The sequence below is a fragment of the Miscanthus floridulus genome, chromosome 8 (assembly GCF_019320115.1).
Source record: "Miscanthus floridulus cultivar M001 chromosome 8, ASM1932011v1, whole genome shotgun sequence".
In the NCBI taxonomy this organism is placed as follows: Eukaryota; Viridiplantae; Streptophyta; class Magnoliopsida; order Poales; family Poaceae; genus Miscanthus; species Miscanthus floridulus.
The window spans coordinates 229,749,576-229,767,180 of NC_089587.1; the positions used below are offsets into that span (position 1 = coordinate 229,749,576).

Below are 17,605 nucleotides of genomic sequence, written 5' to 3' on the forward strand. Positions count from 1 at the left end.
AAAATGTCTTAACCATTCCCACTCCTGTATTTTTTGGCCGGGAACGGGAACGGGAACGGAAAGGCCGGACGGGAAAACAAATCCGGTATTACGAGATATCGGGAATGGAATATTTTGAACGGGAACGTGTCGATTACGATCGGGAAGCGGTAACACAAAACGGAAACATTCGATATATGTAACCACTTAAAACAGTGAGCTCGATGCAACAATAGCAACCATGTATAATCCATATGCAAACAATAGCATGTCAGAGTCAATTCACAAACTCTTGATGGTTTGTCTGGTCAGTTATTCTGAATAGATCTTACATTCAGCAATGAACTACCGTATCACCATTTACCAAACATAAATACAGTACTACCATATATCAGGGTCTGGGTTAGAAACATTTTGACTTCAAAACAATCATTCTGCTACGTTTTGCCTCATTCCAGATATGAATTACCATGTCTATTTACTGATTCCACATAATCATCAACTTCAACAAACTAACGAATTGCAAAATCAGAACGAGAAACAGAACTTGGTGAACATAAGTATGCAACGAGCTCTGATTTCTGAAGATCTTCTCGATGAAAATGAACATACCATAAGCACCGGGTTGATGTTGGGGAGGACGCCGCCGTGCGCGATGGTGACGCCGGCCAGCAGCTTCCCGAGCTCCTCATCGTTGCGGATGGCCAGGAGCACGTGGCGCGGGATGATGCACGTCTTCTTGTTGTCCCTAGCCACGTTCCCGGCCAGCTCCAGCACCTCGGCGGCGAGGTACTCCAGCACGGCGGCGAGGTAGACGGGGGCGCCGGTGCCCACGCGCTGCACGTACCGGCCCTTCTTGAGGTACCGCCCGATCCGGCCGACGAGGAACTGCAGCCCAGCCTTGACGACACTGACTTCTTCCTGGGGCCGCCCGCCTTGCGCCCGGCCGCCTCCTTCTTCGCCTTGCTGCCGGCTCCGCTGGCGTCCATGGCTGCTCGCTGCTGCTGCGATTTTGGGCCCTGGGCGCGAGAACTTGAGTTGTGGGAATTGCGACGCCATCGCGGGGAACTGGAAGCGACGCCGACGCGAGTAGCGAGGCATGGGGCGCCGCCGCCGATGTTAATTTCCTGGCCTGCGAGTCGTCAACGGCCTTAAAAACGGGAAATTCCCGCGGGAGTTTTCCCGATCAAATACGGGATCCGTTAATTCGGTCAGGAAATCACTCTAACCGATTTCGATCCCGGATTCGCCGAATTTTCCCGGATTTCTTCCCGAATCCGTTTTTTCCCGAGAAAATGATATCTGGTCGGGAATTCCGGTGTTCAGTGTCGATCAGTACGGGAATTTCCCGTTCCCGCTTTCATCCCTACGTCGGACCATCGGTTGAGCTTTGGTTCCTAAGAGTGGGTAAGGGCCTGCAATAAACATGTAGTGTGTGTTTTTTTTTTCGTTCTCTCGTTTCATTTGGCCAGATATCACGGCAAAAATAAATGACAGATGCAATGTAAAGCAAAGCTTGGCGTAAAAAAAAAAAAGTCCATGTTTGAACTTGAGGGGTCGTGAGACAAAATCGCCATCATCGTCACCCGAGCTCCAAGTTCAAAATAGAAGGCCTATTGCGTTGCAGTTTTTCAGTTTATTCACTGGTTGATTTCTGGACTGATAAGCCTGACTAATACTAATTTATTATAAAAGAAAAATATTATATCATAACCGATAAACACTTACCGACAAAAGTCTGTTTGTAGTTTGCCCATGGATGCGCGGATTGATGGATGAACCGCTGCCTGACACAAATTGACGCGTCGCGATCGTATTGTCTCTTTTGCTCGCTCTGGCTGATCTCTGATCCCGTCTTGAACGTACTAGCCGGCTGGGGTGCTGTAGCGCACGACGCCAGGGATGGATGGCTGCATTGGTGGTCGCAACGCCAGTTGTACACCCAATGGTGTATTAATGATGATTTCTATCATCATTAAATGACTTGTCACGTAGAAAAAACGTTGATATGGCAACATAATTAATAAAAAAAAAAGCAAAAATTCTAAAAATGGTTTTCTCATGAAAAAATCAGGTCTTTTCTTGACCCAATGCACCAAGAAACCATAAAATCGGGAGAAACCACTAGTTTCTAGGGAGCTCGTGCCGCACTCCCATTGAAGGAAGAAGATAGAGTTGGGAGAGAGAAAGAGAAAATAATTATTACTCATAGAAACTATGGATTGGAAAACAGTACTTTTTTGATGCGATATCCTATGTTATAGAAACTTCAGTTATTTCTATTGGGACCGCCCTTAATGCCTCTGGTCGATGTCCCGACTCCCAAGACCGTGAATTTCACCTTGGACCTTGTTTAGATTGCAAGTTTTTTCACTCTCTCTCCATCACATCAAATCTTTGAACACATGCATGGAGTATTAAATGTAGATAAAAAAATAACTAATTACATAGTTTGATTGTAAATTACGAGACGAATTTTTTGAGCCTAGTTAGACCATAATTGGACAATAATTATCAAATACAAACGAAAGTACTACAGTGCCAAATACTGATTTCTAACCCCAATCTAAATAAGGCCTTGGAACGGCCGCTTCTGTTCCGGTTCGTGACTGGGAGAACGCTAGGCGGAGGCGTGCGTCAGTGGAGTGCTAGTTGCTGTACTTGGGCTGGGCTGGATCCACCCGGATTGGAGAAGCTAGCTTCTTAAACTCATATTCCTATAGGCTGGATTATAAAAGCTAACTTCTAAAAGCTGGCTTATAGCACTGTATAGAGTAAATTACCAAAATGGTCTTACTTTTTGTTTTTTTACGATGCTGTGCAGAGGAATTGGGAGGCGTAGATTCGTCTTTTACCATCTACAAGCTAGGTTGCGTCAGCTTGCCAGATCGTAGATTATCAATATACAACATGTTCGCTTGGTCCTAAACGATCGTAAATTTCTAGCCAGAACATTATTTTTCTCTTGCACCAAACCAGCCAGCAGTAATAATCCACGATCGTATACGATCGTTTCAGCCTCAGTCGAACAGACTGATGATTATGAGCTAGGGCTGTTTGGAGTACCTGGTGGCTTCTGGAAGCCAGATTACACAATATGGAATCAAGGGCATGTTTGGATGCTTTCAGATTGTGAAAGCTAGCTTCTAGAATTTCCCAGGAGATCCAAGCAACCCTAGCTGCTAACCAGCTTACCCTATATTCGGCTTGTTCGGCATCTTTTTTCAGGCGGAACAGTGTTTTTCTCTCACAACAATTCAGCCGGAACAGTATTTTTCAGTCAGTTTCAGCCAAGTTTCAGACCAGCGAACGGGGCCTATACAATCTATGTACCTTCGGATTGTTCAATCCAGAAAATTGAACCAATACAGGGTGTTAGGTTGGTATACTGCTGACTTGTTTCAGCTTATTCTTTCTCACAGAACACTATTGAATCATCCGAACCTATCCGAAATCCACTGCACAATGTAACAGCCGAACATGCCCCTAGTTTTTTTTTTTTTTTTTTGCTTCTAGACGTTAAAAGACTATTCTTCATCCTTCTCACATTCACTTATTTATGCACCCATCACTACATATGCTTCCACGCCAAGCTTGCTCGCATGAGAGCAAAGCTCTTGTCTCTTCTCTCCTCTGTGTCATCATTTGCTTGGTTATAAGGGCGTCCGCAATGGTGCTAGCTACGCAGCAAGCTTACGCGAAGGTGAGAGACAAAAAGAAAAGACTATTTTATACATTCTTATTTTTCTATGTATTATTAGACTCACGTGTTACTGTCTTAGATTTTTGGACTACGTAAAATAGATCAGCTATTTATTCGTCGTTAGGGACTATTCTCTCTATTTTTTTCCTCTCCACGTCAGAATAGCTGCGCACGGGTGTCCCGGTCAGTGCTGCCGCGTGAAGCCCCTCAACCGTCCGGGCAGGATCCAACGGCAGAGCGTCGCTGCGGCTTCTCCTTCTGTCTCAGGAGTCAGGAGTCAGGACCCAGAGCACCAGAGGCGCGCGGGCATTAGTCCCACCTCGGCGCCGCTGGCAGGCGCGAGGGGGCGAGACCGCTAGATAATGCGGCCCAGGGGCAACGTTTCTCGGTACTTACCTGACGTGTAGGGTGTAGGGTGGATAGAGCGTGGATGGATTGGTTGTGTAAGTTTTTTTTTCCTTTTTAAGGTTAATTGTCTAAGAGCAGAGGGCTTTACTTTCATTTAAACGATGCATGGAATTTTACAAAGTCTAGCCCATATCAGCGATGTATAGAGCTTATCGCTAAAAGAGCCGTTGTCTTCATGTATAAAGTTTTGAACAAGAAAACTCAGACCGGGTGAAATGTGTGAAATTATATTCGATAGTAAGCTCGGATTAGCTATAAGTCGATAAATACTGTGAGATAGAAATGACTTGTGAATTGTGTGAAATTATATTTGGAGTGTACACTAGGTTATTGTTTTCAATGATTCATTTAATTTTAGGCTCAATCATCATAGACGCCCCCAAAGACGGGAGATTAATTGAATTGAACGAATAAGGGGATTTCAACCTGGAACTACCACGTCTGCTCGGTTTTATCTGGAGTTCTGGACGATTCTTCGTTCTTCAACTGGGAGCGCTATCATTTCTTTGCAGGTGGAACAGCGTTCAGTTAAAAGTCAAGAGGTCAATCGCTCCTCTACTGCGCACACAGCCTTGTAGCGTGTCTGCACCGTCCTTTCTCTCACCTCCAGAAGTGAGAAGAGCCATCACTCGATCCCTTCTATTCATCCAGCAGGGATCAGGCTGGCTTCTCCAGTTGCCCGTGGAAAACCGACTCATGGGCTGAGGTGGCAGCCCATGAGTCGACTCATCACCACTGGAGTACCACCGACTCTTGAAAGATGTCAGGAACCGATTCAAAATCTTGAGCCGATTCATGGAGAATAAACAAATATTTTGATACAGTACAACGGCCAACGACCCAACCGTTACTCAACCCAACTAGCTAGCCGTTGTTCATTGCTCTATATATGAACCTGCACGTGTAACTCCACAAAATACACTCCCTCCCTCCCCATTTCACAAAACACAAACAGATATACAAATAAACTCTCCTCTCCATTTCAGAGAACACAAGCATGGACCCATCTTCTACTGGTGGCTTCACAAATTTGTTGAACTCTTCAACCTCAAGCCCAGAATTTCAAGGACCACAAAGTGGCTACAACCAGCAATATCCAAATTTCCCTCCACCTCATTTCGACCATGATTTTCGACCACCACCATATAGACCCATTCAGTCCCATTATCCACATCATTTCAATCCTTTTGGGGTTCAACTAGGATTTCAACAGTTTCGTGGAACATTGGGAACGAGCCGTAGCTCGAGTGGTAGCGCTGCCGGTGGTGCAGCGGCCGGTCGTGGGTTCGAGCTCTGCTCGACCCACGATTTCCCACCGGGGTTTGTCCCCATTTTCAACAGTGCCTCTCTCGCGTGGAACTACAAAGGGATTGCGGCGCGCCCGTCGTCTACGAAGCCATGGACGGTTTCGGTGATCTCCTCAAGGACGCGAACTTGAAATCTAGGTGTAGTTGTAGGATCTGTTTGTGTACGTGTGTGTGAGTGTGTTTGGTGTGGTGTTGGTGTGTGTCTGTTCATGAACAGATACTACAGTTGTACCTAGATGAGAGGCGCAAAACAGTTTCGTGGAACATCAAGCTACCATGGTACTCCTTACCATGAAGGTTTGATGCAGTTCTAGCAAGGAAGTTTCAGAGCTGCTACGGCCGGTGATCCATCATCTCCGGTTGGATCAGGTGGCTTGTTTGGAGGCATTGGTGGTAGTGGTTCACGTGCTGATGAATCTGAGTCTCCCATTTCTGTTCCACAGCCATCACATGGGGTTCCTGTTAGCAAAGTGAGAGCAGTCCAGAGGAAGAAAATAAAAAATCTGGGCGCAGATCGTGGAGTAAGCCTATGAACCTAAGGCTAGTACGTGCATGGCTCAACAACTCCAATGATCCAATACAAGGCGTTGACAAGAAATATGACCACTATTGGAAAGATGTCGCCAAAGAATACAACAAGCATTCACCTAAAGAAGAGCGAAGGTCAGCAGCCGTGTTGAAAAATCACGGGAATAGATATCCTATAGTGACGAAGTTCAATCATTGTTGGAACAGAATGAAAAATACACATGCTAGTGGTGAATCAGATGATCAAATAATGGTGAGAGCTCATGCAGTTTTCAGCAATGAAAATTCAGACAAGCCATTCCTATTGGAATATTGGTGGAGAGAAGTGAAGGGGCAGCCTAAATGGGAGAGAGTGTACCCATCAATAGAGAATAAAAGGACAAAGTTAAATGCATCTGGAGCTTACACCTCTTCTTCAAAGATACGGACGAAGCTAGTGCTGAAGTACATCGTCGCCCTATTGGCCAGAAGGCAGCAAAAGCACAAAAAAAAAGGGAAAGGGTTCACTATATCATTTGATATAGTGAGCATTGTTCAATGATTTCCACATTGTTCAGAAGGCTACCTATCAAATGATATAGTGAACTCTTTCAATGATTTCCAGCTGAAGAAGTTACAAGCAATTGAAAAAATGGCTGAAGCAACAAGTGAGCATGCTAAAGCCATTGCTAAGCAATCTGCAGCAAATGAAGAGAAGACAAGGGACAAGAAATTGAACAAATACCTAAAGCTAGTCACTGTCGATACTGCAAATTTTAGTGCTGAACAAAAGGCTGGCATGACATTATGTTGAAACGCTAACTAAGGAATTATTTCCTGCAGATGAATCTTAGATGAACTCTGTAGTTTACCTAGTAGTTATGCATGTATCTTCTGTATTGTATCTTGTGACTTGTCTACTTATTAGTTATGGCATTGTGCCATTGTATCTTCTCTAATTATTAGTTAATGTATCTTGTCTAGTTATTAGTTATGGCATTGTGCCATTGTGGCTCCGTTCGCTTCGCTGAAAAAACAAGCTGAAACACTGTTCTGGCTGATTTGTTGTGAGAGAAAAACACTGTTCCGGCTAAAAAAACAAGCTGAAAAGTACGGATTATAAGATAAGCGAACATGATCGTATCTTGCCTTAGGCCTTGTTTAGATTGCAAATTTTTGCAATCTGGACACTGTAGCACGTTTCGTTTGTATTTGACAAACTTTGTCCGATCATGGACTAACTAGGCTCAAAAGATTCGTCTCGTGATTTACAACCAAACTGTGCAATTAGTTATTTTTTTTACCTACATTTAATGCTCCATGCATACGTCCAAAAATTGATGTGATGGAGAGAGAGTGAAAAAACTTGGAATTTTGATGCTATCTAAACAAGGCCTAATTTAAAGTAATGGCAGTTTGTTTACCTCTGTTCTGTGGACTGTTAAAAACACAAGACACGAAGCACACAATGCCCTGCAGGAAAAAATGTCAGATGTCAGCCCAGCTTTTATTGTCTAGAAAGTTGTGAAGTATTTGTCAAAAACTAGCTGTTGGGAAGTAGCTGTTAAAAACTAGCTGTTGGGAAGTATCTGTTAAAAACTAGCCGTTGGACTTGCTTCTATTACTGGTGGTCGTGCTCTGTACCACTATAAAAGATACATGCTACCTCTACTAGACACAAGTCCCCCATCCCACCCCACCCCACCCCACCCTGCACCAACATTCAGCCACACAAATGGACTCAGATTCAGACTCCCATTCCAACTCTTCAGAAGAGTCATCTAGCCCTTCTCATGCTCTTCCCCATATTCCCCCTATTGAGGCCATTTGGGAATTTATCAATGATCCAATTGAAGAAAAGATTGCAGCACAGATTGCAGCTCAAATAGAAAAGCAAGAGAGAGGTGAATCGAGTCAACATCAAAGGCTTTCTCGAAGGTACATTGTGAGAGATCGTGAAGCTGGTCAGAATCGGTTGATTAGAGACTACTTCTCCACCAATCCAGTGTATACTGATGAGCAGTTTAGGCGGAGGTACCGAATGAGACGCCATCTGTTCCTTCAAATTGTGCAAGCGCTCAGTGAGTGGTCACCTTACTTTCAGCAAAGAAGTGATGCTACTGGTAAGTTAGGCTTCTCACCTTTGCATAAATGCACAGTTGCTATACGGATGTTGACATATGGAACTTGTGCGGACATGTGGGACGAAAATTTGAGAATTGCTGAAACTACAATCATTGAATGCTTGAATAAATTCTGTGAAGGAGTGATGGCCTTATATGCTGAGAAATACCTTAGAAGGCCTAACATAGATGACATTCAGAAATTGCTTCGAGTGGGGGAAGCTCGAAGTTTTCCGGGAATGATAGGAAGCCTAGATTGTATGCATCGGCAGTGGAAGAATTGCCCAGTGGCATGGAAGGGGCAATTCGCTCGTGGTGATTATAAAAAGGCCACCGTCATGCTAGAATCCGTTGCTTCCCATGACCTCTGGATATGGCATGCCTTTTTTTGGTACTGCAGGATCAAACAATGATATTAATGTGTTGAATCAATCAACAATATTCACATAAATGTTGCAAGGGAGAGCTCCAGAAGTTCAGTTTATGGTTAATGGCAATGGGTACAACATGGGCTATTACCTAACAGATGGAATTTATCCTGAGTGGGCGACCTTTGTGAAATCATTACCTAAGCCTTTAAGTGAGAAGGATAAACTTTTTGCCATCAAACATGCGGAAGTAAGAAAAGATGTGGAGTGTGCATTTGGTGTCTTACAAGCTCGTTTTGCTATTGTACGTAACCCAGCTCGTATGTGGACTAGGGAAGCACTTTCTCAGATCATGTATGCTTGTATTATATTGCACAACATGATCATAGAGGATGAACGGGATTCTTATGGGGCTCGCAATGATCGCGTCTATGATCAAACCAACTCCACTGCCTTGGTCAATTACCGTCACGGGCCCATTAATGAGTTTGCTATGATGCTCGAGATAAACACAGCTATTCATGACAGGTCTATGCGTCGTCGCCAAAAGGCTGACTTGACAGAGCATATATGGCAAAGATTTGGAAGTAATCAACATCAGGATATTGATTAGTCTGTCTTAGAATAATCTATGTTCGTGTAGGACATTTTTCTATAGTGTTTTTTTGTTGTAATCCCAATTTATCCTTTCAATCTTATTGTGTACGCATTGTTCATAAGATGCAAAATAAATTGTACTGCCCCATTTAGTTTCCATTAACCATTTTTTTCCATACCCAACAATAGATCAGATCCAATATTTTAGAAAAGAAACAAATAATCCAAGATTGCTACTGTAAAAGTCAAAGGCTTGGTACGCATGCATAAATCGAACCTAGTAAATCGGCCTCCATGTAGGCAGCCTACCGCGACATGGAGCTGCTCCTTGAAGCAGCCCTCCGCTGGCATTCCGCGCCTCGCCGCGCCGCCGCGGACGGGTCACCCGCGCGCCGAGCCCCGAGCACGGAGCGAACCTCATACGACGGGTGGCCGGCCGCTGGAGTCCACTGAGGCCCAACACGCACAGATGGCAGAGGGACGAGGCAACGACGGGAGGTGAGGTGCGCCGGATTCAGAGGAAGGGGAGTAGCGCAGCGGAGGAGTAGCGGGCGGCGGTGAATCGATGGAATTACGAGATCTGGATGCGCGCGCCGCCCTTGCCTGCTCGTGAAGAGCGATGCGGAAAGGAGACGGGATGAAGGGAACGGAAACTTCAACCAACTCGCGCGCGTGGGCCGGGTCCAAAAGCCGAAGGGGTTTTTTTATTCGGAATCATATCACGATGAGTCGACCACCACTGGAGAACGAGAGAGTCGACTCGAAGCTGGTGTACGTGGCACGGATGGGTTGCCCTCAGGAATTCACAACTCACCACCGGCTACTCCACCCTCGCTCTCCCAGCAGCTCTCATCAATGCGTAGGCACCGCTCTACGACCGGCGACGAGGAGGCCAAATTGAGGTGTGGGTGCCGCCGCCGAACCATCGCAGCCGCGCCCGCAGGTAGCGGCGCTGCGAGGACCGGCGTTCTCGACGAAAACGAACGGAAACCGGCGGGAAAATACCTCTTTCAATTCTGTTTTCATATTTTTAAGCATACGGCCTTAACGAATCCACATGTATCCACCTCAATCCATATACGTTGGTGTGAAATGAAATGGAATTTAATTAAATTCTACTCCAATCTACTTCAACACATGTGATTGAGATGAATACATGCGCATCGAAACGAGGCCAGATTGAAGTCTGGAAAAGCCAGGATAAAAAAACAGAATCGAATTATGCGGACATGGAAACGAACTACAGTAATACCACAGAGTACGGAACGAAGCCAGAAACTGAATTACACTTTCAAGTTTCAACTCCACTGGATGACCACTGCAAAATGATGCCTACTATTGCACTTGCACACTACTAGCGCGTGCCACGAGCAGTTAGTCGTGTTACATCCGACGTCGGATGCTAAATAGAAGGACTAAACATGAGATAATTATAAAACTAATTGCACAGGAGTAGACTAACTAGCGAGACGAATCTATTAAGCCTAATTAACTCATAATTAGCAAATGTTTACAGTAGCACCACATTGTCAAATCATGAAATAATTAGACTTAATAGATTCGTCTCACAAATTAACCTCAATCTGTGTAATTATTTTTATAATTAGTCTATATATAATACTCCTAATTCATATAAAGATTTAAGGTGACGGGGCTAAACTTTGATCAAAAGTAAGCAAACGCACCCGCCGGGGCCTGCAGCTGCACCAGGCACATGCATGATGCATCCGACGGTCCGACGACCTAGGCGTTCAAAGTTCAAACGGATGCGCCAAACAGATATGCTAGCCAGCGCATAGCTGGAATTTTTTTTTTAATTTTAACACTTTTTGAAAACTAATTTTAAATCTAACACTGTCTGTTTTTTTTAAACTAACACTTTTGGCCGCGCCTATTGCCTGTGCCGCGGCAGCGGGCTGACACGGCAGCGGGCTGACGTGGCGACGACCGGAATCGCTGACCGGTGACGTGGCAGGGCTCGCCACGCCACCGATCTTGGCGCGGCAGTGCCGCGCCCTGATCCGTGGCGCGGCAGAGCCGAATAAAACCCCCGCGGCCAGTCCCCCGCTGCCCGAGCAGCAAGACCGCCTGGCCGCGCCTGGCCGCCGCGCCCGCCCGGCCCTCCGTTGCCGCCTTCCTCCCTTCCCTTCCATTCCCCAGACGCCTCCCTCCCTCCTCATCCTCGTTCAAGGTAACGACGCACTTTTTATTTTCGTTTGAATGGTGGATATGATATTATGAATGTGAGTTAAGGTGAGGAGGAAAATTATGTTTGGGAACTATGGGTTACGGTTTGAAGGAAGATATTAGTTTGATTTTGTCAATGTTAAGGTTAATTATTTAGTTAGAAGTATGTTTACCATGTAGATGGAAGACATGTTTCGGGAGCAGTTATGGCGAAAACGGGGCCGTCCTAGAGAATTGTACCTCGACGAGTCTAGCAAAGATGCCCCCATCCCTCTTGAACTCCCTGTCCCTAACTGTGACTGTGGTCATCCGACCGACGTGTTTCAATCGAGACATCCGGACACAGCGGCTCGTTGCTTCTACACATGCAGTCGTTTTAATATAAGTAATTGTTTCTGTATGTTTTTTCTTCATTTGTATTACTAGGTTACTAATATTTTGTTCAAATTTTGTTATGTAGGCCTATGAGAGGTGCTTTTTCTTTCAGTGGATCGACGGTGCAGACAAGTTTGACCCCAGGTACCTCCTTTTCGATGATTGGTGGAGAGGGCGACATCCACGAGAGCACTTCGAGCGGTGGGTTCCACCTCCCCCTAACCCCCCTCCAATGACGGCTAAGGAGAAGCACTTAGCCGTAGTTAGACGACTCGAGGAACCTCCTCTGTGCGATTGCGGAGATCGAGCTGTGATAAATCCTGAGAATACGTTGGAGTTTGTATGTCTAAACAAGCATGAAGTAAGTGTAAAGTGTATGTGTTGAAATATTGAGCTATATGTGTTTATGTACTAATGTCACATTTTTAGGTGTATTTAATGGCGAAGTGTAGTTTTAAGGAGTGGTTGTATGGTCCTAAGAACAAATGGCCCGAAGAACCACCAAAGGCAAAGCAAAAGAAGAAAGAAAGGTTAATTTACAAAGCACCACCGGTAAAGTGCGAATGTGGTGTTAAATCCAACTACGGTCTAGTCCCTTTGGAGCTTGGAATATGCCATTATTGCGGTCATATGGTTGACTATGATGAGGTTGGTTATTTTTGTGGTAACCATGAAATCGTATTTTGTTTCTTTTGCTAAGACATATATGATATAATTTTTCATTTGAACAGAGCACTAGGAAATGCAGGTGGGAATATTATGATGGTCAAGCTAAGTTCTTGGATGAACTAAAGGGGAAGCAAGTAATTGCACGGAAGAGGGGATATGGACATGACTACGTCAACCTTTTCGTTAAACATCATAAAGACAAGATGCGTGAGTTTGCTAGACAGCGCGGTATTTGTAACCCAATCGATGTTGGGCTTGACAAATGGGGATTGGAGAGACGAATGACGTTAGAGGAGGAGAGGGCAAGGAAGGAGGCAAGGGAGGAGACAAGAGTACAGATGCAGGTCTTGAACGGGCATGTTGTTGCATTATGTGCCAGTGAGTGTTTGAAAGCCTTTTTTGGTTGTCTGATTTTAAATGTAATATAATCGCGTTGCTAACTGATTATATTTTATACACGAAGGGATTGGATGCAGCGAGGAAGATGCTACAGAGGTGGCTCATGCAAGGTTCGAGGAAAAGAAGTTAGATGAGCACAGAAAGTGAGCTGGTCGCACCGTTGAATCACCGATTGTGTTGTCTGATGAGGGGGATTAGAATGAGGACGACACTGCCAGACTCAGCGAGCTCATCGCTCTAGCAGAGTCGGGCTTGCAGGCGGAGAAGGCTGAAGACGACACTGGTAGACTGAGCGAGCTCATCGCTCTAGCAGAGGCCGGCTTGCAGACGGAGGAGGATGACGACACGTTCTTCACTTAGGCCGTAGAGGCCGCAGATGAAGCATAGGTGGCTTACTACAGGCGAAAGGCAGATCAGGGCAATGCAGGTGAGCCTAGCCACAGCAACAGAGTTGTGGTTGAAGATTGGTGCTCGGACGACGAGTTGCTTACTCAGTATGTTTCTGACTGAGGGTTTTTGAATGCGCCGTCTGTTAGTTCCATGCTTTATTAATGATCAGTGTAGCTATGTACTAGAAATTCCATTGTGTTGTCTTATATTCTATTTGAACTATTAATGTATTGTACCCATGTATCATGTACTCGGATTACCCATGCTCGATCTTAAGTGATCATATCTGTTTGTATCATGCATTGAGAATTTCTAAAACGAACGAAATCGACTGAAATTATCTCGAATACAGCACCATAGCCCACTAGTTCAGATGCGCCATAGCCCAGGTTCTACCGCGCCATAGTCCACGGTGCGTCAGTGATGCGCCATAGACCATGGAGTGGCAGTGACGCGGGCAGAAACCGACCAGCCTCAATTGAGCTGTTGTCGGTGCGGTAAAAAAATACAAGTGCTGTCGCGACCGTGCACAAGTTGAAACGAATATGAAGCAATAAATGGACGACAAGTTGCCACATAATATTTTCATTGGTTTATGAGTCTACAAGTTTTCGTCAATAATATTCGTTCGACATAAGTTCAACGTAACAAACTAAGTCCTAGGAATGTAAGGACCTCTCGAACGCCTCTTGAAAACCTCGTCGTCTGGTGGAAGAAGTGGGTCGTCGTACTTCACCTCAAGAAGGGGGTACATCTGGTGCGGCATGGGAGGGGCCATCCTGTTACAAATTGATAAACAAAGGGTTAGAGTATTCAAATTAACAATATTCAGATTAACATTATGTAGCATTGCAAAATTTGAACTACTTGTTATGCAATACGAATACAATATGAAAGCACCTGCTGCCCTCGTCTTCTATGCCTGCTAGCCTTGTGACCAGATTATTTGCAAACGGAGCAAAAATTTCTGCCACGGGTCTCATTGAAGTCTCCTCCACCGTATATGTCTTCGCCGTGCCCTCTCATAGCGTCCATGTCCCCCTTGAGTCGCTTCTTCTTGCTCCTACCCTTCTCTACCTTCATTAGATCCGAATGCGGCACGTAGTCATAACCATTATAAAGTGGCCACTGTGTCGGGTCAAGGTATGGCTCAAAGCTCATCTCCCAAATACTAACGATGTTCGAACGGAGATATAAGGGTGACATATATGGCAGATCCTCATAGTTGTACCCACCCTGCAGGCCGTGATCATATGAGAGTAAAGGGCATGCATGATCTGATGGATGTTGCAACTGTACTCTACCTTTTCAAGATCAACTCGGTAGTTTCGTCCACCATAACGTTCGCCGCCCAAGCTTGTGCCACCCTTGCCCCGTACACTAAAGATATGGCGGCGAGGTCCATACGGCTCGGCGGTGTGTTGCTTGGCCAATTCCTCGGCGTCCTTCAAATGTTCAGCTCCGGCCTTTCCAAAACGCCCCTGCTCAGCTATATTCCTCTGCGCAAGTTCCCACCTCTTCACAAAATATTCATTGCACTTATGAAAGGAGAACTCAATAATTCTAGACACAGGCAACGATCGAACTCCGGTGAATACACGGTTGAAGGACTCCGAGGAGTTAGTGGTCATGATGCCATACCTGAAACCCCCCTCGCCATATGCTAACGCCCACTGAGCCTTCTGTTCCATCTGCGCCTCTAACCAGGCCTTTCCCGCTTCATTTACCATCTTATCTAGTTCTCTCTTTGTCTCCTTGAACTGGTGCTCTGTACGTACACAACATAGAGCCTTTACCTTGTCACATACCTCCTGCTTCCGCTGACGCCGCCAGAAATTAGCGGCAAAGTGCCTCATGCACCATCTATGTACTAGAGGTGGGAACCCATATATATGCTTAGCTGTAGCATTAAGAAGCCCCGCGTGACGATTCGAGATCAAACATATAGTGCGAGATGGGCCAAGCACTTGTACATGTAGAAGCCGCATGAACCATGACCACGATTCATTGTTCTCTCCCTCTGCCAAAGCAAAAGCCACGGGTACTATCTGGTCCTCAGGATCAATAGCAGTAGCCATCATCAAGGTGCCCCTATACTTTCCTGTCAGGAAAGTGCCATCAACAAGTACGACTAGCTGACAAAACTGGAATGCATGTTCCGTTTGCGCGAACGACCAGAACACACGATAGAGGATATACCTCATTGGGTCCCAAAAACACATCCCTCTAGTGTCCACAAACCATTTCAAGCCAGTGTTGTAGTAATGCATTACACGTAAGATGCGGGGCACCCTGTTGTACGCTTCCTCCCAACTACCCCATCGAATTACCAGAGCAATTTGCTTAGCACGCCAAGCCTTTTCGTACGTCACATCGTACTTAACGAATCCAGATATGGATTGTTGTAAAGAAGACACCGAAATATCGTTATTGTCATCAACGAGCCCTAATATACAACGAGCAAGGTAACGTGCAGTGAGCTGCTGATGATTTTCCTTCCCCCTATTGTCTAGGCAAGTGTGGGGTTCGACAACTTTAGTTATCCTCCACTTGCCATCACTCTGTCTCTTCCGTGCATTTAACCTCCACATACAACCGTTTTTGCATATCACGTGGTACCTCAACTCATGGTTCGAATGAGTGACGGTGTACGGCATATGGTGGTACATAGTATAGTTCTGAAGGAAGAGTTTCATCTCTGACATTGTGTTGAATATCATCCCCTTCCTAAGGGTTTCTTTCTCATGGTCATACAATGATTTTCTACACATCTAGAGACCGGTGTCACAAACTGCCATATCCATCATGCTGACATCCCTATAGTTCGGAACGCCCCTGGAAGGTACGTTCTTGGACCTTAGTTGCTCAAGCTCAGTCGCTGTGTAAGGTGGTGGTGGAACATACTGCTGCGCTTCACTAATTCTGGCCCATGAATCATAGGGGGTATCATCTGCAGCCAAATCTGTGACTAGTCTACCCATGACTGATAAGTTCAAGCGAACAGGAAAGTGAAAAAATATCTATAGATAATCAAGGGATTTTTTACATTCAGAGAGGAGAAATGTCTGAATGATTAGTAAAACTGATTAGGTTCGTATGTCTATCGTGTAGTTACCAAGTGCCTAAGTTCAACACAAACATTTCTTTAGCAAAGGTTTCGGTTAGCTGATTGGCAATCAATTTAGCTATTGAACTATTAGCCATCAAGAGCTAAGCGTTTCTTTTGCTGAACCTCACAATCATGTTAGACTTGCTCGGTAGCAAGACTTTGAACTAATGGACCTAACAGGGTATATAAGAAAGGGTACCCTATAAGAAACCAACGTCTTAGTTTGAGAATGCTGTATTACACTCTTAAGACAGCTATCACAAATATATTTAGAGAGAGGAGAACTTACTTCTCAGAGCAAGTCTAATAACAAGAGCCAAGTTATATAAAAATTGTCTTCTATTTTTAGAGTTAAATACACTAGCGGCTCTTAAACTTGTATGGGTGTACTACTCAGATCCTTAAACTTTCAAACTGCATTTTCATGCAACTTATGTTGTTTAATGGTGCATTTTAGGTCCTTACCCCTTCAACAGACATAAAAATATGCGCTTAGCCCCTCTCAAGCTTTTTTTCGTTTTCATTTCTAGGTCTCCAGCCTTCACTTGCCGTTTCAGCGTTGTTCTCCATCCGTAGCCTAGACAAGTGCGCCACTAGCCCCCTGTTCGAATCGCTGAAATTTGGCAGCGGCTGCTGCTGATTTGCTGTGGAAGAAAATTCCAAGTTCCAAGTTTTTTCACTCTCTCCATCACATCAATTTTTAGCCGCTTGTATGGAGCATTAAATATAGGTAAAAAAAATAATTAATTGCACAGTTTAGTTGGAAATCACGAGATGAATCTTTTGAGCCTAGTTGGTCCACGCTTGGACAATATTTGTCAAATAAGACGAAAGTGCTACTATTTATTAGGTTGAAAATATTTGCAATCTAAACATGGCCTATTTTTTCTTGCTGAAAAATACTGTTGAAAGTACGGTGGTGCTGAAAAACACGGCGGGGCGCCTCATCTACCCCTGCGCTGCAGGCTCGCCAAGCAAGTGCAGGTACCGTACTCATCGTCTGAGCAAGATCCAGGCGTTGCTACTATTTTCAATGAAGCCCTTGTTTAGCCCTTGTTTAGTTCGCGAAAACTTTTTGCGAAAAGTGCTACAGTACTCGTCACATCGAATCTTGCGGTACGTGCATGGAGTATTAAATGTAGACGAAAATAAAAACTAATTGCACAGTTTGGTTGGAAATTACGAGACGAACGTTTTGAGCCTAATTAGTCCATGATTGAACACTAATTGCCAAATAAAAACGAAAACGCTACAGTAGCCAAATTTCGCACTTTTCGCGAACTAAACAAGGGCTTAGTTACCCTAAATTCCAAACTTTGGTACTATACAAAAGAAAGATTCCTCGTCACATCAAACTTGCGGTACATGCATGGAGTACTAAATGTTGACGAAATCAAAAACTAATTACACAGTTTGGTTGTACTTTACGAGACGAACGTTTTAAGTCTAATTAGTCAACGATTAAACAATTATTACCGAATGCA

General features: G+C 44.8%; 1 long non-coding RNA gene and 2 pseudogenes across 1 annotated transcript; 1 reads left to right on the top strand and 2 right to left on the bottom strand.

The window, feature by feature from the left end:
• Nucleotides 1-229: 229 nt before the first annotated feature.
• On the bottom strand, nt 230-2,453 carry LOC136475296 (probable histone H2A.5; annotated as a pseudogene).
• A 2,430-nt stretch (nt 2,454-4,883) lies between these two features.
• Nucleotides 4,884-9,664, bottom strand: LOC136478490 (uncharacterized). Its single transcript, XR_010764266.1, has 3 exons — nt 9,270-9,664; nt 7,329-7,377; nt 4,884-5,856 (listed from the first exon to the last, which is right to left on the bottom strand). It is a non-coding gene; the product is annotated as an uncharacterized lncRNA (long non-coding RNA).
• LOC136475297 (protein ALP1-like) lies at nt 7,623-9,237 on the top strand (annotated as a pseudogene).
• Nucleotides 9,665-17,605: the final 7,941 nt, after the last annotated feature.